This window comes from Peromyscus californicus, unplaced genomic scaffold (genome assembly GCF_007827085.1).
Source record: "Peromyscus californicus insignis strain IS unplaced genomic scaffold, ASM782708v3 Scaffold_3__1_contigs__length_106647218, whole genome shotgun sequence".
Taxonomy (NCBI): Eukaryota; Metazoa; Chordata; class Mammalia; order Rodentia; family Cricetidae; genus Peromyscus; species Peromyscus californicus.
In genome coordinates, this window is record NW_026294551.1 from 22,436,181 (window position 1) to 22,443,486 (window position 7,306).

The following is a 7,306-nucleotide window of genomic DNA, read 5'->3' on the forward strand; positions in this document are numbered from 1 at the left end:
TCATGAGGAAAGCGGAGGCCAAGAGAACTTGCCATTTTCCATTGGGAGTCACCTTCTCCTGCTTTCCTTTAAAAATAAAGAAATTTGTGAGGCTGGGGGTGTAGCTCAGAGAGTTTGCCTAGCGCGCATGGAGCTCTTGGGTTCCATTTTCGGTATTACGTAAACCAGGTAGGATGGTACAGAACTATAATCCTGGCACTCCGGGGATGGAGGTAGGGGGATTAAAAGTTCAAGATCGCTGGGCAGTGGTGGCACACACCTTTAATCCCAGCACTTGGGAGACAGAGCCAGGCAGATCTCTGTGAGTTCCAGGCCAGCCTGGTCTACAGATTGAGATCCAGGAAAGGCGCAAAACTACACAGAGAAACCCTGTCTCAAAAAACAAAAACAAAAAACAAAAAACAAGAAAACAAAACAAAAAACAAAAAGAAAAAAGTTAAAGATCATAGTAGCTCTAAGGCCAGCCTAGGTTTTGTGAAACTCTATCCGGGGGAAAAAAAGGAGGAAGAGGGTGTAATGTCATGTTCCTTGGATGAAGTCAGAGGTGGCCATACCTGATTCCCTCCTTTGCCCTTAACTACTTGGCTAAATTTTTAGGGTCCTCCTGGAGGAGGAGGCTGACAAGGGATGGCTCAGCCAGTCCAAGTGGGAAGTCTAGTTTTTCTCCCTGGCCTGCCCAAGTGTGGACTCGGTTATTTGAGGGCCTCACAGTCACACAGAACCATTACATTTTTTCGTTATCTCAGGATGAGATTATACACTCCGTCACAGACGCAGGGTCAGGCCTGGGAGTCAGAAAATGCTTGTCCTGTGACTCTAACCTTCAGCAGTTATTTCCAGCATCTCGGAGTTGTTTCTTTATTTTTAATATATGGGTATCCTCAAACTTGGGAAAGTCTCTGGTGCTGGGAGCCCCTGCCCCCTGATCTCTCATACACACTCCCATCCCGTGGCGTCTCTCCATCACTCTTGTCCACAGCCTGGTCCTGCCTCCCCCTCAGTGCCCCTCCCCCTCGCTACTTCCAGGTTCTCTGTTGGGATCATAAATTATCCATGAGCTGTAAGTTGGCTGCTGCTTCAACTGGAGCTGAAGTGCTGATGAAATATTCAAGGATCTCAACTCTCACATTCCCCGGGGTCCTGGCCCTGGATTTTCAGTCCTGCCCCAATTCCTACCGAGTCACTGAGACCTAGGAGGTGTGTCTGGTGGTCTCTTTGCTTCATCGACACAGTGGCCCTGCTTGCTGGGTACCATAGGTGGTGACTTAGAGGAAATAAGGTCTAGGTTGCTGGTTTAGCGCCTTGGGAGAGTGGCCTCAGCATCTGCGGCCATCCACCAGCCTTCTACCCTGGCTGCCTAACCCCAAAATGTTCCTAAAGACTTAGCTCAGATGACAGAAATCAAGCCTGAGGAATCAGTCCTTGCTTCCTCCTCCCCCAGAACCCCACTTTTCCTGGGTTGGAAACAGAGGTCGTTTGGGAGATGACCCAGTGGACAGGAGACAGAGGTTCTGGTTCCAGTCCTGCTATACATTTGCTGCTCATATGCCATAGACAAGCCCCTCTCCTGGCTCCAGCCTCAATTTTCTTGTGTGTGCATGGGAATGGAGATGCATTTCTTCCCACGAACTCCAAGGTAGGCGAGAAGTTGTGTGTGTGTGTGCGTGTGCGTGTGCGTGTGCGTATGCGTGTGCGTGTGTGTGTGTGTGTGTGTGTGTGTGTGTGTGTGTGTGTCCCAGAGCAGGTGTGACCACCTGCACAGGTGCAAGCTTGCTCAGGAGCAATGGCTTCTCTGTGGGAAGGGTTCCAGGTTAGTGCAGGCATTTCCCAGGGCTTGTGGAGGGGAGAGGGAGGGAGGGGCAGGCAGGCTGGCTGGCGGAGCAGGTGGAGCTCCACCTGTATCAGTCTGCTCATGGAGTCGCCCAAGCCAGGAGCAGGAAGCCGGGTGACTCAGGTAGCATTGGCTCACTGGACCCTCCCTTCCCCAAAACACTGCTCGGCTGGGACCTGCTGGCAGCTGCTCAGGAGCTCTCACAAGACCCACTTCAGAGCACACCCATGTCACAAGCCTGTCCTGAGACTTCACCGGTGGGGGTTGGGGCTAAAGGGGAGCAGCGTCCAAGGACTTCATTCTGGAGGGGTTGTAGTGGTTAAGGGGGACAGCCCAGGACAGACATTCTCTAAAGAGGTCCAGAGCTCCTCTGCGCCCTCCCCCCATCCCGGTATCTGGCCCTGGCCGGTACTATTTCTGTTTCCCCTATCTCTGTTTTCTTGTCTCCCTGTTTTCTTTCTGGCATTCCATCCCGCCCACATGCCTTGCTGTGAAGTGTCATGCCTGTCGCTGGAGCTACCTCTGTAATTAGGAGCCTTCCTTGGCTGGGAGCACACCCACAGGACTAGCTGTGGGCAGCATCTGGCCTCAAGGCTGCTCCCCGGAAGGAAGTGCCACAAAGATGGCCGGGAGTGCGCCCACCCCCACCTCCAGACTGCTCCAGCTCCAGCTGAAGTGGGGATCCCTCCAGTAGGGAGTTCAGAGACTTCCAAAGTCTTCTGCAGTCAGTGTCCCTATCTAGCCCCTAAGGGGTCATGCTGAACAAGCCCCACCCCCAACTTCCGTGGGCATGGGCCAGAGGACCTGCGGAGGCTGGCACCGATAATGAGTTTCCGAGCAAGCAGCAATCTGTGAAATAAGCAATCCAGCACAAGAGAACCCCACAATGGCCCACAATAGCCAGCGAAGGCCAGGAAGGACTTTAGAATTCTCCCTCTGTCAGAACATGATAGCCCCAGGGAGAATTGTCCCCAGCCCCCGGGACATCTTCCTTGCTCTTTCTGCCTTTGGCCACAACACAAAGCTGCCTCAGCCCTACACAATGCATGAGGATGCACTAATGTGTGTATCCCCGGCTGTATCCTTCTTTCTACCTTGCCACAACTGAACTTGTAATGTCTTTGGCTTACCACCCACAAGTGCCAGGACCTTTGGGACAAGAGACATCGTGAAAGATTCATAGGCTTAGGACCATTTCCCAGGAACCTGGGTATGGACCAGGCCAGAGCCCATCCACCTAGCCAGTATTTAATTAAAGCTTGCTTCAAATTTGGAAAAAGAAAGAGAGAGAGAGAGAGAGGGAGGGAGGGAGGGAGGGAAGGAGGGAGGGAGGGAGGAAGGAAGGAAGAAAGAAAGAAAGAAGAGAGAAAGAAAGAAAAGAGAGAGAGAGAGAGAAAGAAAGAAAGAAAAAAAAGAAAGAATGAGAGTCATAGGCTTAGAAGCAGAGTCTATGCTAGACAAAGAACGCCAGGGGCCAGGGTTTTTGGTACCTGGTGTGGAGTTGTGAGTTCTGTGCAGCCTTCTCCCCTCCTTGGCCCTGGACAGGGATGAAAAGTTAGGGCTTTTAAAGGGTAGGGCCCAGGACAGAGGGCCTCTTCCCTAGGCCTAAGGATGGCTCTGCACCTGGAGTGATAGATACACATGCCCACGATGCCTTTAGATTTTAACACTGCCTTTGATTCAGATCTGCCCAGAAAAGCTTCAGCTTTTGGTAGCTGGTTCTCTTTGTTACTGTTAGAAAAGCCAGGGTGGAGGTCCCTGCCTGATTCAAAGGTAAGCCTGCCTTATTATCCTTTCTACAAGTGGCCATCTCTTAGGCCACCTGAGGCTGAAGAAGAGGTGTGTGTGTGTGTGTGTGTGTGTGTGTGTGTGTGTGTGTGTGTGTGTGTATTCTATAGTTCCAGATGACAGCCATCCATCAGGAGGGCTCTCCACAGCATAAGGATTAAGTTCAAATGAAGAACAGAACCCCAGGCTGGTGGGATGGTTCAGTGGGTAAAGGTGTTTTCTGTGTAGCCTGGCCACCTGAGTTGAGTCTCCAGAACCCACATAAAAATAATAGGAATTGTCAAACCAACTGCACAAAGTTGTTGTCCAACCTTCAAGGGCATGCTGCGACACACCCACCCATCATGTATGCTACAATAATAATTAGAAAAGAAGAAGAAGAAGAAGAAAGAACAGAAACTCTCCTTATATGGCCCAGAGGCCTATGGAACACTGAGGGAGAAATGACATAAGCCAGCAGGGAGGTGGCTGGGCTGTTCTGGACACTGTCTGATTAATGTTCACCTTTGCCTTGAAGAGGTTCCCAGGTGCACAGTCCCTCCTCTTTGTCGTTGGTTTCTGTCTCCAGGGGAGCAAGGGATGGGCCAGTCAGTGCCCTGTTACTCCCGACTCGGAGGCTCCAGAAAGCTGCAAGATTGAGTTAATCAGTTACGTCTTGGTGGTCCAAGGATTTCACTCCTACTGAGCTCCAGGCAAGAGAAATGAGGTTAAACTGCAGGGCCATGAGCTGGAGCTAGACATCAGAAGAAACACACCACTGTCAGAAAAAGGAGACAAGGGCATTTGCTATAAGGGAGACTGGAAAATTTCCCTTTTTTGGAGATCTGTCAAATACTAAAATTCTTGCCTTTAAAGGCTGGGAAGCAGAAGATTGGGTAAGATGGCCTTGTGGCCTCTCCTTCAAGTTCAAGCTGCAAAGGAGGCCATGGTCACAGTGGTGCTCGGCTCTATTCCTAAGTACCTCCTTCCCCACCAGGAGACCAAAATCCCTTATGCAGATGGCTGATTCCAGGAAAGAGTGTTTTCTGATTTCCTTCTGTATCCTCAGATGCAGACGAAGCCCCGGTGCTTGGCAGGCACATAGTAGGAGATTAGGAAACACACAGGAAATCCATCCATCTGGGAGGAGCTGGCCCTGCTTTTCACAGTGGAGCCTCCACCCGCGGGTTTAGCTTTGGCCTCCAAGACGTGCTGTGGCTTGTTACATACTAAGACAAGCAGGGGTGCGTTCTGGAGATATACAGAGCTTATTCAGGAGCCCCAATCCCTCCCCCCAATTCCACCTAGGCTTACTACAGCCCTCCCCAGACCTGTCTCCTGCTGCCGGTTGGCTGAAGTGCTCAGAGCAGAGAAACCGGTGAGGGGTTTAGAAGTGGTGTGTGACTGGGTGGGCGGACTGGGAGGAGGGTGGAACCCTGGCAGAGGCAGCAGCTTGAGATGGCGAGTTAGCTCTTCCTGAGCCCTGGGCTGATCACTGCTTTATACGTGGAGGGTGGCAAGTAGGCAGGTGGGGGCAGGGGTTAGGTGGAGATAAAGATCCCCGGGTAAACTGGAAGGGGTGGGGGTCAGGGAAACAGCATAGGTGCGTGGTCCTGGCAACCTGGCATGTGTAGCTGCAACTGGATCTGGGATGTTGCTATCTTTCTGCCCCTTCCAGGAAGACTTATTGGATGGAAGAGAACAAGTTAAGCCCCATTCCTTTCCCTGTTGGGGAACTGTAGTCAAAGAGACTGTTAGGATACCTTTATCTGGAGTTCTTTTAGCCCATAAACTCTCGTGTGTGTGTGTGTGTGTGTGTGTGTGTGTGTGTGTGTGTGTGTGTGTGTGTGTGTGTTCAGGAAATCCTTTTCTAAGCAGCCACTCATCTGACTCCCACCCACACAGGCTGTTTAGTCTTGTCACTCTGTGAGCTTTCTGAGAGTTAGGATACTTTTAATTTTCTGTGTAGCCAGGGTCTAAACTGGCCCCTGGCATACAATTGGTGCTCAGTACTTGTGTTGAATGAATGAACCCCTGTAGGACCCTGGGTTTCTGGTACAGCCACAACAGCACTCACCTCATCAACCACGGGAGGGCATACCCATGTCCTCTTAAGTTGTCTGTTTGGAGTTCTTTCGGATAGCTAACCAGCCTTGCCCACTGTGGAGGGGCTTGCTGCCCCCTTTTGTTTAGGCCTGTGCACACTTTCTTTCCATTTAATGTCCCACTTTCCTCCCAAGTCCCCCAAAGCTTCCTGACACCATCATTTAATCTTTGATGGAATCGCTGCTCTTTAGTCTCTCTCTCCCTGGGGTGTTATCCACCCCACACTCACACACATTGACCTTCTCCTGCTCTGCTGCTTAGGAACCAAACTATTTCTCCGGGATTTGGTGGGACTTGAAATAAGAAGGCGTTCTAGTTTGGAGTGTACCATATTTCCTAGACTTGTGACCTCTTTGAAGCTTAGTTTTTAAATTCATCACATTGTATTTTCTTTTATTTGTGTGGCACCTGTGCCAAGGCGGGAAAGTGGAGGTCAGGGGACAACCTGTGGGACTCCACTGTCCCCCTCCTCCAGGTATCAAACTCAGGCTATCAGGTTTGTGCAGCTGAACTGTCACTCAGGCCCATTACAAATATTCTCTTAATGCAGATCATTTTGTTGCTCCAACAGTTTTTTTTGTTTAGTTTTTTGTTTGTTTGTTTGTTGTTTTTCGAGACAGGGTTTCTCTGTGTAACAGCCTTGGGTGTCCTGGAACTCGCTCTGTAGACCAGGCTGGCCTTGAACTCAGAGATCCTCCTGCCTCTGCCTCCTGAGTGCTGGGATTAAGGGTATGCAATACCACCGCCCTCCAACAGTTTTCTTTTTCTTTTTTTTTTTTCCTGGAGCTGAGGACGGAACCCAAGGCCTTGCACTTGCTGGGCAAGCACTCTACCATTGAGCTAAATCCCCAACCCCTGCCTCCAACAGTTTTTAAGAACTGTCTCGAACTGACCATGTCATTGGTTTGAATTCTGACATTGCTCAGCTGTTTAAATACCACCACAAAGCTTACTTCATTTAATCTCTCCAACCTAAGATAGATAAAGCTAATGAACCCACTTTACAGATGAGGAGAAACAGGGTGAAAGGTGAACTAATTGGCCTGAGGTCATACAAAGATTAAGGGGAGAACCCAAACCCAGGCTAATTCTAAATAGAAGGAACACTCTATTTTTTGTAGAGGGGAGGAATCCCAACCTAGCACAAAGCCTATGAAATGCTTTACAAACATCTTATTACTACGTTGGGGCAAGAATGAATAAGCCTGACGCTGAGTTGGCTGGCCAGTGAAGGCGTCAGTCCTTTCCCATGCCGCCCCCTGACTCACCTGTTGGACAGGGAGGGGGAAGGGGAGAGTAATGAGTCTTACCTGCTCAGGGCTAGGGTGGGGCAAGGCACGCCCCACCTGTTCCATTGGCTTTTTCTTCAGTCTTACTGACAGCCCCCTGTCCAATCATAAGGAAGAAACTTTCTGTTTGCCAATAGATGCAGAGTGAGGATGAGACCTCAAGTTGGCGTCCACCCCAGAGCCGACTGGCAGTCCCTGGGGCCAATGGTGAGCGCATAAACAGAGGCGGCCGTGGTAAAGGTCCGTGCGCGAGGCTCCGCCCCTGGACGGGACAGTCAGGCGGGGCAGCCAGTGAGCTTGCCTCCGCGGGTGG